Below are 25,826 nucleotides of genomic sequence, written 5' to 3'. Positions count from 1 at the left end.
CTCTGCATAAGATGAGGATTTCCTGAACAGTTTTGAGCAGAGGAGCAACATGATCTGACATATGTTTAAAGGTCTCTGGAAGAGGTGGAAGCAAGGGTATTGGCTAAGAGGCTGTTAGACTGACCTGAGAGAGAGATGATGGTGCTTGAAGCAGAATGGAGGTGGTAGAGGTGGTGGAGTTGTTGATTTCTAGATGTAGTTTGAAGCCAAGAGTATCTGAAGGTGGATTGGATATGGTATGGGGTCAGGGAGATCTCCAAGTGCTTTAGCCTGAGCATCTGGAGGAATGGAAGTGCCATTTGCTGAGGTGGGCTGAAGGAAGCGTAGGTGTGGGGGTGAGGGTCAGGATCTAGTTGGAGCTGCCACTGGACTTTAAGAACAGGCTGTTGGATATGTGAGTATGGAGATGGGGAAGGAGGCCCTGGCTGGAGATGTAAATTTGGGAATCATCAGTATATATGGTGTTTAAATCATAAAACTTGATGAGATCATCAAAAGGGAGTGAGAGAAAGAGTGGGAGAGGGCCAAGGACTGAGCCCCGAGGCCCTTCCAACAGGGAGATCGGCGTTCTTCCATGCGAGGGTTTCAACTCATTAGTGGGTAATGAAATCACTTTGGTGGATAATGAGCAGTACTTCTAATTGGATAGAAAAGAATGGAAAATATCAGAGTACTTTGAATGTAACATTGTTTCATAAAATGTTTTACAGTTATATATGTTTCTAAAACATGTTTATATATGTGGGTGTGTGTGATTGTATATCTGTGTGTTTGTGTCTGCTATGTGTGTGAATTTACAGCTTTACCTTATGACATGTATGTATACGTGCAGCTAGTTATAATGTAAAATGTGTTTTTTTACAATGGATCATAATAAAACAATTTTTTTTCAAATGTAGACATCACCGTTTTCAAGGCCCAGTGAGGTATCCTAGCAGCTGAGCTCTGCCTTCCTGGGGAAGTGAAGATGAGCAAACTATTCTCACTTGCCCCTTTGGGTATGGATTAGGGAAGTAGGGAGAGCTGGCCAGTCAGCTCAAGGGAAGACTGGAGCAGGCAAGCTGAGAGCATGGAAATCTCCACGAAGGAGAAACAAAAAGCCAGAATGCCTACTCCCTGCAGCCACCTTTATTTCTGTCAGCTTCTGGCTCCATTTCAGGCCATGCATAACACGTGGGTTCATGCACAAAGAGCTATTTTTGGTATCTTCCTTAAAGCAATCAAGCAAGCTGATCCCAGTAAAGGTGTAAACCCAGCAACTAAGTTCACTTCTTGACCGCTCCATTTTCATATCTGTAAGATAATGCTAATACTATCTTTTGGGGAAGGTTATGAGGATTAAAAAGTCATTTGATCTCTACCAAATGCTCAGCAAATGCTTCATGGAAGACAAGCCAGCTGCTGCTCTTTTGTGCCCTGCAGTTTTCCTCCCACACTCTGCCTCGACATCAATCCCGTTGGCAGCACAGCCCAGCCTCTGGGCGAGCCCAAGGCCTCTTCCGCCCTCCAGAGAAGAGCCCTGAAATGACCCGTGCAGGCACATACAATCAGGGCTCTGGAAACAAGGTGGGCCTTTCAAGGAAAGGGGTAATAAAAGGAACTGGACCGAAGCTACCACTGTCTTCCCTGCCATGCCTCCTCTTTCTGATTGCCAATGCCCCCAACTGCAGCTTGCAGGGGAAGATGGACACAGGGTTTCCCCTCCCAAGAGCCGGAGGGAGAACAAAAGAAGGGAAATGCAGAAGGCTTAGAGGATTAAGTGGCTCTGAAGTAGGTCTTGGAGGAAAAGGATTGGGCCATCTTCCCCAAACACTTTCCCCTACCAAAAAGTCTATATACTCTTGTAAAGTCAGGAGTGACCCAAAGGTGGCACAGGTTAGAGGAGAGTGGTTTCACAATGAATGGGCTTCTATCCCTTCCTCTATCGCAGACCTTAAGCAACAGGTGCCTGAGGAGTATTTAAAACTCATGCATGGTTCTGCCCACATTATCAGCTTGTGGTGGGACTTAGGGCTGCACCTCCTTATTTTCCATTTTTGATATTTCTACTATGAGATCCTGCTTCAGCACTTGCCAACACCATCATTTTACAGAAGAGGAGCATCCATGCATGTGTATGTTTGGCTGGGGTGTGTCTCTCTGCATCCTGGCCTGCACACAGTGCTCAGAACCTCCCAGGGCCACCTGACCCCCACTGACCAAGCCCATGAAGCCCATTCATTATGGTTGCAGTGGCAAATTCCTACTGAGCATCCTCTCCTGAATCAAGGACAGGCTACCAGCCCCCACTTGCTGCCCAATGCGAATGCACCAGCTCTCCAGCGGGAAGCCAGAAGCCTGAGCCATGCTCATTCTTGTTCCTGTTAGCACGGCAGCCACTCCTGGACAAAGGAAAGTTGCTCTGCCTGGTTCCTAGCAGGGTGCATGCCTCATCACGTTGGGGGAACCAGCAAAACCAGGTTCTGTCATTCAGAGTGTAATTCCAGAATGAACTCTTTCCTTTTTATTTAGTTATGTATTCTTTAATGTTCAAGCTGTAAACCACAACCAACAGTTTCAGAGGCAAGCCCTGATAGTACTCTCATGTTGCTAAATTGGCCCAGAACCATCCAGCTGTCAGCTCCCCCAGGCTTGAAACACTCTTACACCTAGATTCATTCTCTTTAGTGTGGACAAATATCATATATTTTAATTTGCAACATTGACATGATTGTGATAAAAGGAACTTCTGCTTATGTAAGTCAAATTATACCCAGAATATCAAAGAATTAGGCCAAACCTTGCCTTGATCATCCCAGTCACACCAATTTGTGCCTCGTCTACATTATTAGTGGTGCATTTCTAAGTATTTACTCACAGCCTCACTGTTATGTGTCTATTTCCTATTTATGTGTTAGCCACTCCCCTCTGGGCTTCCATAGCACTTCACATGCACCTCTGTGATTCCATTTATGACACTTTGTTCATGTTTTCTATGTGTATCTGTCATTCCCCCCCACCCCTCCCCCCAAAAAACCCACACAACACAAGCTCCTGAAGGCAGGGTATAGATACTATTCATATCTGTGTCCATAGCGCCTAACACACAGTAGATGTACAATAAATGATTTTTTTAGTCAAATAAACTTGTCAACTCAGTTCAACAAGCATTTATTAAGCATGTACTGTATTCTAGTCACCATATGAAGTGCAGAAGATTAATTATTCCCCTACCTTAAAGAATCTTACACTCCCAAAAGGAAGAGAAATATTTAACAAAATAACACAGACTGTTGAGTATAAAAATAGAAGTATGTTCAAGATACAGATTTAATCCAATTGAAGGAGTCATTAATTTTTTGTGAAATAATAGAGACATTTCTGGGAAGAGAGGATATCTGAGCTGGGTTTTAGAGAATAAATAGGATTTAATTAGATGCACAGTGGATGGGGATAGGTGAAAGGGAAAAGCATGAGTAGGCAAAGTAATAATGTTAACAGTCAATTAATGGACTACCCCAACCACGGTGTATGTATCTTGAGGTCAGGAATAGTTCTACTATGCTGTGAGCGTGGTGCCAAACATCTAGTACCTTCTCAGTGATTTGGCTGATGACAGTAAAAATTACTTAAAATCTCCTACTCAGGACAAGTCACAGTCAATGCAAAACATGCCTTGGGAGCTGTCAGTAATAAAATAAGGCAGTTTGGGAAGATTGTAGATATGAGGACAATTGATATTCTTCCTTTTTTTAAATTCTTCTTCCTAAGTACGACTAAATCTAATTTAACATCTTAAGCAATTTGTTCAAATGAGCCAGACTGCCTTCCAGTGCTGAGGAGAACTCTAGAGGCTGCAGTGCACCAGAATTTAACTGTAGAGCAATCCAGTCGATCAAAAATGAATTAGCCAGGGAGTGCCAAGAGTTGTGATCAGAAAAGATGCTTCACAGGAAGATGAGGCAATTAAGGATTTAGTCTTAGAAAAGACAGCCAGGGAGAATATCAACTAATGTCTCAGTTCCATCATTCAGACATGGAGCACTCTTGGGGGCTCGCTTACTACGTGCAAGGCTCTATGAGGGCTAATGAAATGAGTGAGGTGAGGCCTGTTTCCTTTACAGGGCTCACGCTTAAAAGATTTAAGTATGATTGTAAAGAAAACAAGCGCTTTTTTGAGCACCCACTGAATGACCTGAATGACAGCCATTGCGATGAGCATGTCCATCATCATAGTTCACTTTCTATTCAACACTGTGACATGTGGTTAGCCCCATTTTACAGATGGGGAAAGTGATAGTTGGATATGAAGTGCCAGATGAGCATAAAGACAGGAGTTAGTTACTAACTCCACACAGCACAGTCTGGAAGATTGCATAGAGGAAGTTATATCTTACTCAGCAATTAATTTAGAAGACATTTAATAAGCAACTACCAAGCTCTGTGGCAGATACTGGGAATATAATCATGAATAATGAAATATATGGCTCCTGTTATCATGTCGCTCTTAGGGAGAAAAGTTGTATTTCATCAAGTAAATATACAAATACTTCAAATTAGGATGAGTGGTCTAAAGGAAAGGGGCGTGGTTTACTGAGAGAACATGACAATGAACCTGGCTACCTTAGAGCGGGTGTCGGCAAAGTCTCCCTGAGGAAGTGATGCTTGAGCTAGCAGGAGAAGGGACTGGGAGGGGCTTTGCAGAGTGTGTGGATGGCAGCATTAAGCACTGTGGCATGTACCAAAAAGCCCTGTTGAAGGAAAGAGCATGACACTGTCAAGGAACTGAAAGTGGAGTCAGAGCCCAGAAAGGCATAAAGAGGGGTTTGTGGGGAGGATAGAGTAGAGTGGGGGTTAGGGGCAGGTGCTTCAGGACACACAACCCATGTGGAGGGTTTTGATCTTGTTCTAAGAGAACTGGGAAACCACCGGAGGTTATAATCAGATAGATAACATGAACTCATTGGCAATTTGAAAAGATAACCCTGGCTACTGTGTGTAGAATGGAATAGAAGGGTGATCGCACAGATGCCTGCTCTTTCCACTTCTACTGAACATGGGGCTGGAAGTCCTAGCCAGAACAATTAGGCAAGGAAAAGAAAAGTGTCTAAAATGGAAAATAAGAAGTAAAATGGTCCCTGTTCACTGATGACCAGATTTTAAATATAGAAAACCCTAAAGCCTCCACAAAAATGGTTAGAACCAATAAACAAATCTAGTAAAGTTGCAGCATACAAAATCAATGTACATAAATCAGTTGCATTTCAATACACTACCAAAAAGCTAACCAAAAAGGCAATTATGAAAACAATCCTATTTACAATAGCATCAGAACGAAAGAAATAAACCAAACTAAGAAACTGAAGGATTTATACAATGAAAACTACAAGCACCATACTTCCCGATTTTAATATATATTACAAAGCTACAGTAATTAAGACAGTATGGCATTGACATGAAAACAGACATGTAGCTCAATGGAACAGAATAGAGAGGCCAGAAATATCACATTTATGGTCAACTAATCTTCAACAAGGGTGACAAGAATATGCGATGGGGAAAGTATAGTCTCTTCAATACATGGTGCTTGGAAAATTGGATATCCACATGCAGGAAGGATGAAGTTGGACAATTATCTTTATTGGATAATTTGTTACACCTTAAAGAAAAATCAACTCAGAATGAATTGAAGATTTAAACCTAAGACATGAAACTGTAAAACTCATGGAAGAAAACGTGTCCAGTGTAGATTTAATGTTAAATGTTCTTATCACAATAATTTTTTTCAAAAATATGCAGAGGAGTAAGGAATCACTCATAATTTTGCTACCCAGAGGTAACCATTCTTAATGTTCTTCTAGCCTTTCTTTATAGATTATTCACATTGTTGAGATCATACTGCATACACTCGTTTACATTCTATCTTTAGTATGGATTCCTAGATGAGGAATTATTGGATCAAAGGATATGAACATGTTTTTTCAGGCTCTTGAAATCCACTGGAAAATTGCTTTTCATGAATTGTTTCACCAATTATATTTTCACAAAAAAAGGTATGAAAAGTCACTTAGCTCATTAGAATCAAATGCAGTACTAACATAAAAATAGACAATTCAATAGAATGAGACACCCAACCAGAACAAGTACTAATTCATAAGAACTACATAAAAGTGAAAAGTTTACATAAGTGCCACAATAAAATTAAGAGACAGACAATAACCTAATTTAAAATGTGATAAATACAAAATATGGCAGGCTACCTTTAATATAGAAATAGTTTATACAAATCAATAAGAAATACAGATCATCTTGGGAGTGTAAAGTAGTTCAACCAACCATTGTGGAAGACAGTGTGGTAATTCCTCAAGGATCTAGAACCAGAAATACCATTTGACCCAGCAGTCCCATTACTGGGTATATACCCAAAGGATTATAAATCATTCTACTATAAAGACGCGTGCACACATACACTTACTGCAGCACTATTTACAATAGAAAAGACTTGGAACCAACCCAAATGCCCATCAATGATAGAATAGATAAAGAAAATGTGGCACATATACACCATGGAATACTATGCAGTCATAAAAAATAATGAGTTCATGTCCTTTGCAGGGACATGGATGAAGCTGGAAACCATCATCCTCAGCAAACTAACAGAGGAACAGGAAACCAAACACCACATGTTCTCCCTCATAGTGGGAGTCGAACAATGAGAACATGTGAACACAGGGAGGAGAACATCACATACTGGAGCCTGTCAGGGGATCGGGGGAAAGGGGAGGGATAGCATTAGGACAAAAACCTAATGCATGCAGGGCTTAAAACCTGGATAATGGATTGATAGGTACAGCAGACCACCATGGCACGTGCATACCTATGTAACAAACCCATACGGTCAGCACATGTATCCCAGAACTTAATAAAATAAACACAGATCATAACAGATAAAAGAGCTAAGGACTTGAACACACTAATATTCTAATTTATTGTCATATTCCAACTTCAGGATTCCAGTATTCTGTTCCAGTATTCAATTCAGAGAATAGGACAAAAGAAAGCCTTAGGGCTACTAGAGCTCACCTCTCTGAGTCTCTAACATATCAGGTAATTTGAACAATGCTTATATATGGAACTGGAAATTACTAGCAGTTTTTATATTCTGAATAGAAACAAATTCCTTCTTCCATGGAAAAAAACCACGCTTAAAATGACACAAGGATTATGATATAAATAAGTCATATAATTTGCTACTCAAAAAGAGAAAAAAGCAAAGGAGGATGCAACAACAAGTAGTCTAAGAACAATTCCAGCAGAACAAATGTCTATTCTTTGGTGAAATGGAAGGTCTGCTGCTGCCCACTTTCACAGTTCCTGGAGTGGAGCTCATGCTGTCTTAAAGATTTTAAGCATTTTCTTTAAAATTCTGGCTTAGAGGGCATGAGAAACTGAAGGGGAAAAAAAAAAAAAAAAAAAAAAACCACCCAAACCACCAAACCACCCCGTGGTTCCTGGATGCCAGATTGCTGTCAAGAGTCTGGGCTGTGTGTAAGTTTGAGAAAATTAGTCTTCCTAGAAATAGAAATCAGAGTCAGAGAGAAACATTCTGTTTTGCAGTATATTTTATTATGTAAATTGCACAATATCATTTATGTAAGGTTGTAATCAATCACCAAGCATGTGGTGAAGACCATTCAACATCAATCTAGGTAAATGGGGCAACTATAACAATAATACAATATAATTATAATATCATATAATATAGTATATATTGTAATAAGGTACATAGCAATGAGGCTGTGATCCTTGTCCTCAAGAAACTCTGAATATTTGGGAGATAACTGTCTGAGATTAGAACCAGAAGTAAAATAATGGACTAACTTCTACAGAGTACTACTGGAGTTCAGAGACAGGAAGTTCACAGTACTGTTGGAGTTCAGAGACAGGAAGAAGAATGACAAAACAGGTTGTAGCAATTTTGGAAATCCTTATGGAATATGAGGAGATGAGCTAGGCTTTGAAGTAAGGACAAGACTAGAGGATACTATCTATCAGTATTGTATACCAGGGCTATTTTTTTTCCAGACCAAGATGGATGCACATCTATTTACCCAAATAAATTAAGTAGCATTCTGAACATGATGAATAGTTTGGCAGGAATAGAACGTTCTGGTAAATGGATGGGCTGACCCAACATGGTCCCTCCACTGCAATATGGAAAATGAAAAAAGATACTGTTTTGGCTCTAGCCTATAAGGCATTAATAAACAATTGACATCTATTTTTGCTTTATTTATTTATTGTTTTCATTGTGATAAAATATATATAACATAAAATTTCCCACTTTAACAATTTTTAAATGTACAGTTCAGTGACAGCAAATACATTTACATTTTTGTGCAATCATCACCACTAACCATCTCCAGAACTTTTTCATCATCCCAAACTGAAACTCTGTACCCATTAAACAAGAACCCCCCCACCATTTTCCCTTCCTCCAGTCCCTGGTAAACACCATTCTACCTTATGTCTTTATGAATTTGACTCTTCTAGGTACATGATATAAGTGGAATCATTCCTTTTTTGTATTTTTGTGGTGACTATCAGTCAAGGTCCCAGGAAGAAACAGATGGCACACTCAAACTGGGTAATTGTGGTGAATTTAAGAAAGGCAATATGTGCAAAGATTTGGACAGGTTTAAGAAAACTACAAGGGAGGATATGAATCATATGACTAGCAAGAGCAGAGAGCTGTTTCCAACCCTAAGCCTAAAGGAACAGTTATGGGAACCCAGAAAATGTGGCTACATGGAGAGGGCCCCTGACAAGAGCTGAGCCCTTCCTAAAGGGCTGCAGCCAGTGCCCGGTGACCAGCAGAGTGACAGCCAGGGCATAGACACTCTGACCTCCACTTCCCCCTACCCTTCACCCTCCTGTCATTGCCTCCCACTGGCCAAGTCAAGGCCCATCAGACACCACAGACTGAGAGGGCCCACTGCTGTAGTCCACAGAGGGGCAGCCTCCATGAGTACAGGCAGGGTGGAGAAAAGTGAAAGTGGATCTGGGAGTCAAAAAAAAAACGTCCAGCCTAGTAATGTCTTTTGACATATACTGGGCATGCAATTAATGTGATTGGGCCAGAGGTTGAATATGCAATAAATTAAGAATGATGTAAGAAAAAGAGAAAAGTAAAAGAGAATGAGAATAAGCATCTCATTATCTGTCAAAACACAATAAACACCCAGGTAGGTCAAATAGATGGGTTTAGTAATAGGACCATGAGCGTAAAACCCACAAAGCAACTATTGCATTATAGACAGCCAGAGGTGAAAGATTCCTAATCTTGTCTACATCAGTCACATTATATATGGGGACTCTGAGATGCACAAGGAGGTGGTCCTAATAGCCTGTGCTTTTCCAACACTCTCACTACCTGAAGATTTCTAAATCAACAGTTCTCCTTAACCTCCTGCCAGCCCTTAGTTCATGTAACTGTGACTTTGAACTCATTTATCACTTTGACCAGCATCACCTCCAAAACCTAGAGGGTCATTTAACTTTCCTAACCTTTAGTCTCCACATATATGAGCATATTTGTCAACTATGAAGCCCACTATGAACATAAAGGGATGTGAAAATCAGCATTCAGTGTTATGAAAAAAATGAGGAAACTCTGGCAGGCAATAATAGAAACTAGACAATAATACTAAGTACAATTAGCTTTGGAAGGATGAGAGGAGAGGCAGAAAAAAATCATTTTGCAAAACTTAACAGAATCCATCAGTATTTCCTTGTACCAGGCATTGAACTGTGCTGTAGGATATAAGAAAGTATCAAAAATAGCCCCTCCACAGAGCAGGAACTTCCAGTTGAAGAAAGAACTCCATAGACAAGCAGGAAACTCACAACAACAGACAAGGCATGTGAGTTCCCTGTGAGGTAAGCCCTGAGGGCCATAAGAGAGAGAAAGCCTCCAAACTGCGGGTTCCGGGTGGTCACAGAAGGCTTTCCGAAGGAGGAGGGAGTTAAACCAAATATTGAAGGGAAAACAGGATTTGGAGAAGACAAAGAAAGCATTCCAGGTTAGCAGTATGCATTGAAGGCAAGCATTGTCATTTATTCTTTTATTCATGAAGTAAATATGTGCTCTTTCACTGTTCGCTGCTCTGGGTTCTCAGTGCTTTTGTTCAGGAGCAGTTGGTTGGATTCTCCTCCCCCTATCAAGCATCAGGCTGAAATGGAAAAGCTGTCAAGTCGCTCCAACCACCTGTCCTTTAGTCAGAGGCTGGAGCCAGTACTCACAAGTCCTGCATCTAGTCCTCATCCTGCCCCGGTATCCTTGGGAAATTCCAGAAAGCCTCATAGAAGCATGAAGGCGATGCCCCTTCTCTGGGCCTCAGTTTTCCCTCTGGTAAAATAATTAAACTAGATGATCTCTAAGGTTCTTTTCATCTCCATCATTTTTTTTTTTTTTTTTTTTTTTTGAGACGGAGTCTCACGCTGTTGCCCAGGCTGGAGTGCAGTGGCGCGATCTCGGCTCACTGCAAGCTCCGCCTCCCGGGTTCCCGCCATTCTCCTGCCTCAGCCTCCCGAGTAGCTGGGACTACAGGCGCCCACAACCGCGCCCGGCTAATTTTTTGTATTTTTAGTAGAGACGGGGTTTCACTGTGGTCTCGATCTCCTGACCTTGTGATCCGCCCGCCTCGGCCTCCCAAAGTGCTGGGATTACAGGCTTGAGCCACCGCGCCCGGCCTCCATCATTTTATAACTGTTGCTTCTGAAGGCTAACTCACCAATGCTTGATTATTGAACATTCTTGTCATGATGTCTGTTTTTACACTTTCTCCTCTGCATGAATATTCCTTTTATGTTCCAGCAGTTCCCAGTGTCTTTAGAGCTCCAATTATGCCATGCTCCCTCTCAGACTTTTAATCCATCTTTTTCAGCTACCTAGGATTTGTACCCACCCCACCTCAACCTGGCTGGAAAACTTGCCTTGACATCTTGTGACAGACTCAGGTGCTCCTTCCTTGTTTCCATTTTACCTTTTGTATTTATGTGTTTTATCACCCATTGCTGAGCCATGTCCTTCTTGGGTTACTCTTTTCTCTCTCCCACAGGACCATGAGCTCCTTAAGACAACTGCCTTCTACCAATCATCCCAGTCCCTTCCCCCTGCAGCAATTAGCCCAGGGTTTAGTTGAACCCTGTTTAATGAGCAAATGCATAAATGGAACTTTTGTGGTTCAAGGAACAGACATCCCTTCAAGTTACCTGCAGTGGGCATGAGAACTGGAGTGCAGCCTGAATGCCTGCAGGGCTCTATAGTCTCTCTCATTATGATGCCTCCCTTCTCCCCACATCTGCTCCCATCTTCCCTTCCCACTGAGCCCGCCCACATGTATTTACACCACAGCTTCTGCTCACTTATTGTTTTGTGTCTGCCTAACTTCTGCTTATGTGTTGCTGTACACACCTCTCTCATCTTTCCATCTGAACGCTTGGCTTTAGCTCATGTCATCACAACCTCATTCCCTGGGGGCTCTTCAGTTCACATTCTCAAGAGAGTAAATGGTACTGGCAAAGCTTAGCATCAGAATGGCTCATGGGTCATCCACAAGCCTGTGAATTCACTACTCTTGATTATTTCAAACAGCACCAACCAGAGGGAGTTATATGTATATGCTATGTGTATAACTCAGGGGTGCAGAAGGCCAACATCTTCAGCCTGGGCTCTAAGCAGAGCAGATCTGACCTCTAGAAAAGATCCATGTTGAGTCATCAGGACTGACTTCCACCTCCAACTTCAGGCTAATATACTACAGAGGACTATATCCCAAGTTCAACTTGCAAGCTCCAACTCTGAGAATAAGAATATGGAGGCCAGGTACGGTGGCTCATGCCTGTAATCCCAGCACTTTGGGAAGCCGAGTTGGGAGGATCACTTGAGTCCAGGAGTTCAAGACCATCCTGGGCAGCATGGCAAAACCCCATCTCTACAAAAAAAAAAAAAAAAAAAGCAAAAATTATCTGGCTGTGCTGACACACACCTGTAGTGCTAGCTACTCAGGAGGCTTAGGTGGGAGGATCACCTGAACCCAGGAGGTGGAGGTTGCAGTGAGCCGAGATTGTGCCACGAGACTCCAGCCTGAGCAACAGAGTGAAACCCATGTCTAAAAAACAAAGAGAATATGGGAAGTGATTCCCAAATAAGAGATGTTCCCAGATGTGGCTGCCAGAGGCATCATTAGGTAAGCAGATGCATCAGCCATGGAAACCAGTTTCATAAAAGACCTCATTGGCAAGAAACCTTTGCCCAGCATCATGTATATCACCCAGATGCCAGCCAGCCATGGGGTCTGCAGCCTTGGGACATACCAGCAGTACACCCATCTGTTTTGAAGAGAATCAAATGTTCTAATATCTGATTTTCCAAAATTGCTCCTGGAAATGAATATCAGGCATCTTCTTCAAGCCCTGGTGAGGCTTTGGCCAAATGCAGCTGGAATGCAGAGGCAGCAGCAGTGGGGAGAGGACAGCGCCCGCATGCTGCCTATGCTCCTAGAGGCCGGGGCTGATTCAAAGATTGATTTAGAGAGAGCCCTTTGTAATAAATCGTTCCTCTCCTCACTCGCAGCAGGGGGCCAGCTGCTGCCGGCTCTCTCAGCATGGAGGGCACAACTGTGGATTTAGAATGTGAGGAGAGCAGATGGGCGGCCTCTCAGCATCTTGAGGATGGCTGCCAATTTGGGTTTGTGTTGCCATTTGATCTATTTTTTTTCCTCCTGATGCTCACATTATGTGATCTATGAAGCAACGTGGTGTCTGGGAAAGAGCACTGGACTGCAAGTGCATTCCTGGTTGTTCTTTATAAACATTTGAGCTCTAGTCTATAACATGTCTTGCGTTAACCTCAAGTGGCCCTGGCCCCTACCCTGGAAGAGCTCACACTCCAGGTGGGGAGGTAAGCCAGAAAGCAACCAGCATACAATGTTGCAAGTGCTATGCTAAGCACAGGACCCTCTAAGTATGTGGAGTGGGAGACACTCATCTCAGAGCAGGGAAGTGCTATCCATGGAAGGCTTCCAGGAAGAGGAGATACCTCAACAGAGAATTGAAAATAAGGACCTGCCAGACTGAGGGAGCAAAATGAACAAAGGCCCAGACATACACAAAAAAGCATTCTTTCAATATTTATTCAGTCAGTCAGAACATGGGTAGAGCCACATGCTATTCTGCATTACTAGAGAATAACCAATGAGGTGAGAAGCTGCAGGAGAAAATTGTGGAATAATAGGCAGTGACCAGGTCATGCAAGGCTGTCTTAGTTCCTTCAGGCTGCTATAAAAAAAAAATACCTTACACTGTATGGCTTATAAACAACAGAAATTTATTTCTCACAGCTCTAGAGGCTAAGAAGTCCAAGATCAAGGCATCAGCAACATTGCTGTCTATTGAGAGTTGGTTTACTAGGTCATAAATGGTACCTTCTCACTGTGTCCTCATATGATAGAAAAGGCAAGGCAGCTTTCAGAGGCCTCTTTTATAAGGGCACTAATCTCATTTGTGTGGGCTCCATCCTCACGATCTAATTACCTACCAAAGGCCAGACCTCTTAATACTATCACCCTAGAAGAATGTTGGGGGGGACACTAACATTCAGACCATTGCAAAGGCTTTGAATGCCAGCCTTAACTGAGGGTTTGTATAGATTGTGGGTCATCAGTTGGATCCCCAGGCAAGTAAGTCACATTAACTGTCTGAGCTTCCATTTCTTCCACTGTGTAACAGAGATCCTAAAAGGTCCCACACTCATTTTGCAGACTGTGGATGAGATCATTCATTCCTTCATTAACTAACATTTGTTTAGTGTCCCATGTGTACCAGTCATTGTAGAAAGACTAGGGATGCAGGGATGAATAAGACATTATCACCAAACTTAAAGTGTCCACTGTCTAGAGTGGAGGTGCCCACAGGAAAAGCTAATTAATAAATCATTAAATTAAGGTCAGAACAAGCCAGATGAAGAACAGAAAGGGCAAGGGAACTGGCATATAATGTATGGGCAGGCATTGTGCTAGATGTTGGGGGGATGCTGTGCTATTGACTCTTCCCAGAAGTCCTCTATGGTAAAATAAAAGGCACAGCTACCAAAATATCCCATCTCAGTGGTCAGTAAATTTCACAGAAGATGGAAACATTGGCCCAGGACTCTGGGTCAGGCTTACCTGCTTAGCCAGCCAAGGTTGGAAAACTGAGTCTTTTTAAAGATTCAACATAATTCTTTCTTTTTATTCCAAGCATTTGCTTGTTCACTCTTTGAAAGAGAATATTCATTTGCTCCCATGGCTCCATGATGAGAGCTTGATTTACAGGAGTCATGAAGAACTGCTTGAATATGCTTTTGAGGATGGGTATTTTTGAGGTGAATGCAGTTTCATGCTGAGCTACCTGTTGGCAAAATAATTCATGCACAGAATAGAAACATTTTTTTTAAAAAATTAGGGTTTTGTTTCATGGAATATTTATCACATTTGAGGCTATGTTTTTGCATCATTTTCTTGTCTCATTGCAGACCTACTGTGAAGCAGAATTGAATTGTTGGAATTCTAACAAGAGCCACCGTTTTAAGAAAAATTGATTAATTAGCTTTATCATTAATGATGATAACAAATGAAGTCATCTTTTTCATTCATCCATTTGATCATTCATGCAATAACTTAGCAAATGTTTACTGAGCATCTAGCAAGTATTAGGCACCATGCTCAGTTCTAAGCATATGGTAATAAGCAAAATAGACATAGTCCCCAAAAGGAGCTTGGAGTCTACAGAAAGAAGACAGACAATAAATAAAAATACGTATATGCTTGCAACTGATGTGTTGCACATCACATGCAAATGATATATGTTATGCTTGATATGATACAAAAGTACAACATACCTTAAGAACATAACAAAGGGAGATCTGACCTAATTAGAGTGCTTAGGAATGTTTTCCCCCAGGTAGCTGCCTTTAGGCTGAGCTCTGAAAGACAAGTGTGAGTTAGGTGATGGAGTTGAAAAGCAGTCCAGGAAGAGAGAGCAGTATATTAGAAATTGCCAAGGCAGAAAAGGGCTTACACTGATATGAAAGACAGCCAGTATGGTTGTTGAGTAATTAAGAATTTGAGGGGGGAAAAAAAAAGCATTGTGATTGGTGCCCATTGAGCAAGATGGACCCGGGTGAGTTAGAAAGGGAGGAGCAAAATGGAGAAAAACAAAGTATTATGGTCAGTTGGTTGTCCTTTTGGCCGGCCAGCCAGCAACCAGATCAAAAGTCTCATACTCAAATTCTACTCACCCTTCAAGGAGTAGCTTCAATATTACATTCATCTACTGTGGGAAAGGATGCATTACACAGTCTCTTACTAACAGATTCGCAATGCACATTAGGATATCAACAGCTCTGAGAAATCCTGTAACTGAGACATTTATTTATCTCAGCATTTCCTAAACATAATAGACTACAAAAACATATAAAACACTAGGGTCCCCAAATACATAGTTAGGGAATTGCTTATTTAGGGGACTGGATTGAATTCTCACTGTAGTGTGTAATAGCTGGGTATATATGGACAAAATTTTTAATTGCTCTGAGTCCCAAGGTTCTCACCTATATGGTGGTGATGTCAACAGGTGTTTCATCCTTATAGAAGACCTTTTGGAGGAGAGTCATGCTGTCAGGCTTCCTTCTGTGTACTCAGAGCAACTAACAGGGACCAGACGTTCAAGTACCAAGGAGCAGTTCCCCGTCTGTGAATTCTGTTGCATTTACTTGTATAAAGCAGATCACAAGACATATCAAGAGAGTTTTGTGTGGTGGAAAAACAAGTAGAGTGGAAAGCTTTTGGAGGTTTTCTATAAGGATGAAATAAACAGCACATGTAAAGTCTCTGTTTCAATGTCTGGCACATACTAGTTTTTCAGTAAACATTAATTTCCTTTCTTCCATGTTCAGTAACAGACTAGGTCAAACTTTAGAGAATCTTCCCATTGTAAATTACTGTAAGACTAGAAATTGTCCAGAATTTTTTTTAAATACACCTCTAATCATAAGAACCCATCAGGTTCTGAGTGCAAAGAATGCAAAAAGACCTATATTGAATCGTATCATCATATAATTTCTGAACTCAAAGAATAAAGAGAATATCTTAATGTTGCCAGAGTGAATAAAAGGTCACATACAAAGAATGTGGAATCAAACTGGCCTCAGACTTAATGGGAAAACCAGTAGTTGGATGACAATGGAGAATTGCTTTTAATATTCTGAAAGAAAATCATTTTTAAGCTAGAAATTTATGCTCAAATTATCGTGTAATTTTAAATGAATAACCAGACAATCAAAACCCCCCAAAAAATTAACTCAAACACCCTTTCTTAGGAAATTAAATCAAACATTAAATTATATCATAGAAAGCTTTGGGCTACAGAAGATGGAGAAACCAACACACAAGAGCCACAAAAGGCCTTTCCAGGATGACGGTCAGAAGAAGACCCCATATACCTGCTGTGTAGCCACCCTAGAAAACAAACAATTCAAGATGAAACAAGACAAATGGATCCAAAGGGATAATCTTCATGGGGAAAAGTGAAATTGATGTGTTTGAGTTTATAGAAAAATTACTGATAGGTAAGTGACAGAGTTATTAGAACATGCGAAAGAAATTAGAGCTAGATTAAAGTATGCAAATAAAATGGCAATTATCTTTAAGAAAAAAAGTTTAATACAAGAAAAGAAGCACAACTTGACTCTGCAGGATGATCATAATGTCATAATAGAAATATTTGTGACTTAGGGATTAAACCATCATATAATCATGTTGACGGTGTGAAAAGGAAGTAGGGGAAGAGAGCTCATTCTCATCTAACTCAAGAAAGTCGATATATAAAACTGATAAATTATAAAACAGCAATATAAACACATTATTTAGCAATTTGGAGATCAATACCAAGAACAACAGTTAGAAGAGACAAAGAACACAGATTTGTGTTTTCTAAGGCATACATTTTATACTATTTGACTTGTAAAAATATGTATGTATTACTTTGATGAGACTTAGGTTTTTTTTGTTTTGTTTTGTTCTGTTTTATTGTTTTGTTTTGAGACAGGGTATTGTCCTGTCACCCAGGCTGGAGTGCAGTGGTACAATCTCAGCTCACTACAGCCTTGATCTCCCAGGCTCAGGTGATCCTCCCACCTCAGCCTCTGGAGTAACTGGGACTACAGGCATGTGCCACCATACTCAGCCATTTTTTTTTTTTTTTTTTTTTTTTGTATTCTTGGTAGAGACAGCGTTTCACCATGTTGCCCAAGCTGGTCTCAAACTCCTGAACTCAAGCAATGTACCCACCTTGGCCTCCCAAAGTGTTGGGATTACAGGTGTGAGCTACCATGCCCAGCCTTAGAGACTTAACCTTAAAAGAATAAAAATAATTTCTATAAAAAACTAATGTTATGGTTATGTAAAAATCATGTGCATGTGTGGGCAAAGCCTGGAAGAAAACATAGGAAACGAAAACAGTTTGACTTGTTAAAATAATATTATCCAAAGATATTAAGAACGTAAGTGTAGAAGTCAGACTCACCTATTGAAAGCCATCAACTGTGACACAGCATGTCTTTGATCCTTACTTTCCTTTGCTGTAAAATGAGAATAAAATTAAACCTTTTCACAGGATTGTTAGGAGGATTACATCAGAGAATACATGTAAAAAGTGCTTAGCATGGGTTTTGGCCCATTGTAATTACTAATAAATGATAGACTTTGTTAAAGAAGGATGAAAGGGGCTGGGCATGGTGGCTTACACCTGTAATTTCAGCATTTTGGGAGGCTGAGCATTTTGGCAGGAGTATTGCTTGAACCTACACTGGAAAGCATAGCAAGACCCTATCTCCATACACAAAAATTAAGCTGGGCACAGTGGTGGGTGCCTATAGTCCTAGCTACTCAGGAGGCTGAGGCAGGAGGATCACTGAAGCCCAGGAGGTCGAGGTTGCAATGAACTATGATCATGCCACTGCACTCCAAACTGAATGACAGAGCAAGAACCTGTCTCAAAAATAAATAAATAAATAAATAAATAAATAAATAAATTAGAAAAGTAAGAAGAGAGGGAGGAAAAGAGTGAGATTTTGTTCCACCTAAATCATGAGAGAGAATGCCGTCTACATACCCTCCCAAGCAATATGTCTTCTGGGCAAGCTGTCCTCTTAGTGACCATCTCCTTAAAGGGACCTTGTCAAGGTTGACAAGCTCAATTTACTATACATTAAAAAGAACTTAACTTGTTTCCTCTGTTCCAAAAAGGCTGTCAGTGCCTGAGCAAGGGTCAGCTTCACAGCAAGGTCAAAAGACTTTCTCAAGGAAAACACTCCCATGGTCCAGCGCCTCCCTAATCATTCCATTTTGTTTTTACAGCATCCAAGTTCTCGCTTGGAAAATGCTTTTTAGCACACATCCGCATCATTTAAGGTCCAGATCCCACCAGGTGAAAGTTGTACTCTGGGCATAATTAGGATCTGCCAGGCTTCCCTCCCAGGAGAGTCATGCTGTCAGGCTGCCTTCCGTGTACTCAGAGCAACTAACAGGGACCAGACATTCAAGCACCAAGGAGCAGTTTCCCTTCTGTGGATTCTGTTGCATTTACTTGCATAAAGCAGACCACAAGACAAACCAAGAGAGTTTCATGTAGTGGAAAAACATGTAGAGTGGAAATACATAGCTTTTAAGTTGTGAAGTCAAGATTCAGAACAGGATTCAGCTGACTTCAATTCCTATTCTTGTCTCCAAATACTACTCTGCCTGGCCTTCAAACAGGGTATCAAGCAGCATGAATAAGTGGAAAGAATTTCTGTGTTTATCCCAGCTTTTGCACTTCCCAGTTATGCAAACTTGAATTAGATACTTGATCCTCCAACTCTCAGTTTTGTCATGTATAAACATGGGATAATCATTGAGTTGGTCCTTGCCTTGGTTGACCTCATGATCAGACTCACCAAAGTGGGTCTGAAATGTACAAAAGCTAAGAGTAGAAAATAGTGATGCCAGCCAAAGAGCAGATACTGGTAACCCTCTTCCCAGGCTTCAGATGGCGTGAGCCTGCCATACCTCTTGCCAAGGAGAGCCAGACACATCAGAATTGGTCACTGGCAGCACACCTGGGATCACCGAGAGCCCTCCTGCTGACTGGCTTTGACGTGCGCCTCACTGCTCACATCTCCCTGGCTCTTTCATGCCCTGGCTTCATGCCCTGTTCCCTATGGTGGGTCCCCTCCTCGTTTTTTCTTTTTTTTCTTTTTTTCTTTTTATTTTCTTCAGATGGCGTCTCACTCTGTCACCAGGCTGGAGTACAGTGATGCGATCTCGGCTTACTGCAACCTCCGACTCCCTGGTTCAAGCGATTCTCCCACCTCAGCTTCAGCCTCCTGAGTAGCTGGGATTACAGGCATGTGCCACCGTGCCTGGCTAATTTTTGTATTTTTAGTAGAGACGGGGTTTCACCGTATTGGCCAGAATGGTCTCAATCTCCTAATCTCATGATTCACCCGCCTCAGCCTCCCAAAGTGCTGGGATTACAGGCGTGAGCCACCGCACCCGGCCAGCTACCCTCCTTCTTAACCAAGCCAATTCAATTCCTTTCTCTCACAATCTAATGCTCAATTCTGCATAGCTCCTGAATTTGGACAGCACCCACCAATGCAAGTTAAAGACATTTCTCTGACCTATTTCAGAGCTACAGCCCAGGCCAGAGGACTGGCACCTGGTCTCAGGCCCCTGGTGTAGGTCAAGGGTTCCTTCATGTTTAGGCTTCTCATTGCCTAAACAATGTCATGGCTCAATCTCAGTGACTCCTGCCAACCTTGCACCCCACTATTATGTTGAAGAAAAGTCTTCTTCCTTAGGGCCCCTTTTTTGCTCTCGGAGTGACAACCACATGACCAAGTATTGAACAAAGATTGGTGAGAATGGGGAGGAAGGAAGAATGGAGGATGATTTCAGGAGGAAGGACGGAGATAAGGAGTACAGAAATTGAAGACGGAAGCAGAAGGCAGGGAAGGGTCAAGGAGGAAGGAGGGGCAGATAACAGTTTCTGTCTTGCCTGGCCCTCTCTATGCCTTGGGTTCTGGAGATTTGGTGTGGCGCTGGGACATAATGCAACAACCCCTGGCTTTGGCTCAGACCAGAGATTCAACTCTATACTGTTACTCAAGTGAGTCTTTGCACCCTCTGAACCTCACCACCCCCATCTGTAAAGCAGGAATACTACTATCATCTACTGCACAGGAGTGTCTTAAAGACTGAAGTTAAGGTGTGAAAAGCAAGGACAAAGCACCTGGTACAGATCCAGTGCTCAGTGCAGTCATCACTGTGAGGATGATGAGCTCCCTAGGGCCAAGGTGGCTGTATTGATTGAAGGACACCACCTTTCACAGACCCCACAATTCTGCTGTGTTGCTCTGCTGAGAAGCAGCAGGATTCCAACCTGTCCTGTTTACTGATTTTCCTTTGGAGAGAAGCTCTGCCCTCCAGTCAACTTTCCTTCTTTGCATAACTTTTTTTTCATTAGTTTTGTTTGCTGCAGTTGTTCAGCAGGGAAACATATGTTTAAAAAACTTATGCACGCTTCTGAATTAGTACTTTAAAGCAGTTGCAAACCCATAAGCCAAAGCATAAGAGGAAGTGCCACCACCTCAGAGGACATGATGTTACAGCATCTGCATTTCCTGTATGTGTACACACAAATGTGTGCTGGGGACAGGGGGAGAGGTAGCCTGGAGACCACGTGCATACTCACAGGTAGAGGTGACATCAATAACTCCAAGTCCACTTTGTTCACCCCCATACCCCAAGGAACCCTCCAAATCCCCAGCTCCTGTGTGCAATTAAGTACATTAGATCAGTTGCTATAATTGAGTTCAGTTCAATTTCTCACTTCAGACATGGAAAATTATGTGTAAGGAAAGATTCACATGCCTTTCTAATCAGCTAGAGTTGACAGGAGAAAGAAAAAAATGAAAGAAAACTTCTGATCACTCAACCATTAAACAAACGTCGGCGACAGTGCCAGTCTAATTACTAGGTTACTATGGGCTTCTGGTATTTTAAAAAACAACAGCCTAAGTCAGCAGGCCTCCACACTCCAGACATCAATGGCTTCTCCCCTTCACCCACTGTGCTTCTGACAAGAGACCGGCCCCCAAGTGAGCAGTGTGCCCTGACACTTAATTGCAATACCTCTGACCACCATCTGTGAGTCCCCTCCACAAGACACTATGCATCTTATTACCATCAGCTCCTTTACTCCTCTCGTCTTCTTGTAGTGTAGGCATTTAACACAGAGCAAGAGCTCATAGCAGCACAATTCATGATAGACAAAAGGTGGAAATGACTCGAATCCATCAACAGATAAATGGATAAGCAAATTGTATGAGACAGACAGACACACACGCATACACGATGGAATATTTTTCAGTCACAAAAAGCAATGAAATTCTGATGCATACTACACCATGAATGAACCTTGAAAATAGTATGCTAAGTGAAATAAACCAGGAAAAAAAGTTTGGATATTGTATGATTCCACTAACATGAAATATCTTGAATAAGTAAATTTATAAAGACAGAAGGTATATTAGAGATTGCCAGGGGCTGAGAAGAAGGAAAAATGAGAAGTTCTTGCTTAATAGGTACAGAGTTTTTGTTTGGGGTAATTAAATAATTTTAGAATAAATAGCCATAATGGTTGCATAGTATTGTACATGTAATCAATAGCACAGAATTGTACACTTAAAAAGAGTTAAAATGGCATGTTCTATGTTACATATATTTTACCACAATTAAAGAACATTTTTGAAAAATGCAACAGAAGAAGCAAGCTCAGTTAAGCCACTGTCAATGGAGATTCAATTGACTGCCAATGACAGAAGATGCAACCCAACTGACTTACAAAAAGGAAAAATTCTGCTGGGTGCGCTGGCCAAATCCCAGCACTGTAATCCCAGTACTCTGGGAGGCCAAGGCGGGTGGATCACTTGAAGGTCAGGAGTTTGAGAACAGCCTGGCCAACATGGTGAAACCCAGTCTCTACTAAAAATACAGAAAATTAGCCGGGCATGGTGGCACATGCCTGTAGTCCCACCTACTCCAGAGGCTGAGGTGGGATAATCACTTGAACCCGGAAGTCAGAGGCTGCAGTGAGCTTAGATCGCACCACTGAACTCCAGCCTGGGTGACAAAGCGAGACTTTGCCTCAAAAAAAAGAAAAGAAAATTTACAGGCTCAAGTAAACTGAATATTCTAGGGGCAGACTGGATTCGGGAATTGTGCCAGATCTTTTCTTTTTGCCCATCCAGATCCACTTGCAACTCTTCTTCTCCCTGCATTGTCTGGGGAGCCCGCATTGTCCTGGCCCCATCAACAGGGCTTTCACAACCTCTCAATTCTGGTTGGGTTTGGCCGATGGGAATCTCCAACAGAAGCCTGGAGGAAGGAGCAATCCGAAATCAGGATATTTCTTTCCCTGGCTCCCTCCCTCCAGTGTCCCTGAATCCAAGGTCACTGTTTCCCTCAAAGTGGCCCTCTCCTTATAGGGTCTAGTAATAAACTCCTACCCCCATTCCTTTGGACTCAGATGTAGTAACAGCCCTACTGACACTGACCCTAGGTCATTGAATTATTTTGGCACTTTGTAGACAGCATCCTACATGACTACCTGCAATGAATGGTCCCTTTATTAAAACTTCCTCATTATCTAGTTCAAGGAAATCATCAGTTTACTATTAGACCCTGACTCTGATGAGATCTCTAATGATAATTCCCATTGGAACCTTGACTCTTCATCTCTTAGGTCCGTCTTCTGCTACATTGCATTGCTCAGGTTTTTTGTTTGTTTGTTTGTTTGTTTAATTTAAAGGAGTTTAATTGAGCAATGAATGATTCATGAATCAGGCAGCTCCCAGAATCACAGCAGATTCAGAGAGATTCCAGGGGTGCCTCAAGGTCAGAACAAATTTTTTTATTATTATACTTCAAGTTCTAGGGTACATGTGTACAATATGCAGGTTTGTTACATAGGTATACGTGTGCCATGTTGGTTTGCTGCACCCATTAACTCATCATTTACCTTAGGTATTTCTCCTAATGCTATCCCTCCCCCTGCCCCCAACCCCACAATAGGCCCCACTGTGTGATGTTCCCCACCCTGTGTCCAAGTGTTCTCATCGTTCAATTGCCACCTATGGATGAGAACATGCAGTGTTTGGTTTTCTGTCCTTGTGATAGTTTGCTCAGAATGATGGTTTCTAGCTTCATCCATGTCCCTGCAAAAGACATAAACTCATCCTTTTTTATGGCTGCATAGTATTCCATGGTGTATATGTGCCACATTTTCTTAATCAAGTCAATTATTGATGAATATTTGGGTTGGTTCCAAGTCTTTTGTGAATAGTGCCACAATAAACATACATGTGTATGTGTCTTTATAGTAGCATGATTTATAATCCTTTAGGTATATACCCAGTAATGGGATCACTGGGTCAAATGGTATTTCTAGTTATAGATCCTTGAGGAATCCCCACACTGTCTTCCACAATGGTTGAACTAGTCTACACTCCCACTGACAGTGTAAAAGCATTCCTATTTCTCCACATCCTCTTCAGCATCTGCTTTTTCCTGACTTTTTAATGATCGCCATTCTAATTGGCATGAGATGGTATCTCATTGTGGTTTTGATTTGCATTTCTCTGATGACCAGTGATGATGAGCATTTTTTCATGTGTCTCTTGGCTGCATAGATGTCTTCATTTGAGAAGTGTCTGTTCATATTCTTTGCCCACTTTTTGATGGGGTTGTTTTCTTCTTGTAAATCTGTTTAAGTTCTTTGTAGATTCTGGATATTAGCCCTTTGTCAGATAGGTAGATTGCAAAAATTTTCTCCCATTCTGTAGGTTGCCTGTTCACTCTGATGGTAGTTTCTTTTGCTGTGCAGAAACTCTTTAGTTTAATTAGATCCCCTTTGTCTATTTTGGCTTTTGTTGCCATTGCGTTTGGTGTTTGGTCATGAAGCTCTTGCCCATGCCTATGTCCTGAATGGTATTGCCTAGGTTTTCTTCTAGGGTTTTTATGGTTTTAGGTCTAACATTTAAGTCTGTAATCCATCTTGAATTAATTTCTGTATAAGATGTAAGGAAGGGATCCAGTTTCAGCTTTCTACATATGGCTAGCCAGTTTTCCCGGCACCATTTAATAAATAAGGAATCTTTTCCCCATTTCTTGTTTTTATAAGGTTTGTCAAAGATCAGATGGTTGTAGATGTGTGGCATTATTTCTGAGGGTTCTGCTCTGTTCCATTGGTCTGTATCTCTGTTTTGGTACCAGTACCATGCTGCTTTGGTTACTGTAGCTTTGTAGTATAGTTTGAAGTCAGGTAGCATGATGCCTCCATCTGTTCTTTTTGCTTAGGATTGTCTTGGCAATGCGGGCTCTTTTGTGGTTCCATATGAACTTTAAAGTAGTTTTTTCCAATTCTGTGAAGAAAGTCATTGGTAGCTTGATGGGGATGGCATTGAATCTATAAATTACCTTGAGCAGGTTGTTCCTACTATACCTTGGGCAGTATGGCCATTTTCCCTATATTGACTCTTCCTATTCCATGAGCATGGAATGTTCTTCCGTTTGATTGTGTCCTCTTTCGTTTCATTGAGCAGTGACTTGAAGTTCTCCTTGAAGAGGTCCTTCTCATCTCTTGTAAGTCGGATTCCTAGGTATTTTATTCTCTTTGTAGCAATTGTGAATGGGAGTTCATTCATAATTTGGCTGTCTGTTTGTATGTTCTTGGTGTATAGGAATGCTTGTGATTTTTGCACATTTATTTTGTATCCTGAGACTTTGCTAAAGTTGCTTATCAACTTAAGGAGATTTGGGGTTGAGATAATGGGGTTTTCTAAATATATCATCTGCAAACAGGGACAATTTGACTTCCTCTTTTCCTAACTGAATACCCCTTATTTCTTTCTCTTCCCTGATTGCCTTAGCCAGAACTTCCAACACTTTGTTGAACAGAAGTGGTGAGAGAGGGCATCCCTGTCTTGTGTCAGTTTTCAAAGGGAATGCTTCCAGTTTTTGCCCATTCAGTATGATATTGGCTGTGGGTTTGTCATAAATAGCTCTTAATATTTTGAGATACATTCCATCAATACCTAGTTTATTGAGAATTTTTAGCATGAAGGGTGTTGAATTTTGTCAAAGGCCTTTTCTGCATCTACTGAGATAATTATGTGGCTTTTGTCATTGGTTCTGTTTATGTGATGGAATATGTTTATTGATTTGCATATGTTGAACCAGCCTTGCATCCCAGGGATGAAGCCAACCTGGTGGTGGCTGAGCTTTGTTGGTGTGCTGTTGGATTCGGTTTGCCAGTATTTTATTGAGGATTTTCAATGTTCATTAGGGATATTGATCTAAAATTCTCTTTTTCTGTTGTGTCTCTGCCAGGCTTTGGTATTGGGATGATGCTGGCATCATAAAATGAGTTAGGGAGGATTCCCTCTTTTTCTGTTGATTGGAATACTTTCAGAAGGAATGGTACCAGTTCCTCTTTGTACCTCTGGTAGAATTTGGCTGTGAATCTGTCTGGTCCTGGACTTTTTTTGGTTGGTAGGCTATTAATTATTACCTCAATTTCAGAGCCTGTTATTGATTTATTCAGAGATTCAACTTCTTCCTGGTTTAGTCTTGGGAGGGTGTATGTGTCTGGGAATTTATCCATTTCTTCTAGATTTTCTAGTTTATTTGCATAGAGGTGTTGAT

This window comes from Macaca fascicularis, chromosome 14 (genome assembly GCF_037993035.2).
Source record: "Macaca fascicularis isolate 582-1 chromosome 14, T2T-MFA8v1.1".
Classification (NCBI taxonomy): Eukaryota; Metazoa; Chordata; class Mammalia; order Primates; family Cercopithecidae; genus Macaca; species Macaca fascicularis.
This window is presented reverse-complemented; position numbering follows the sequence as displayed.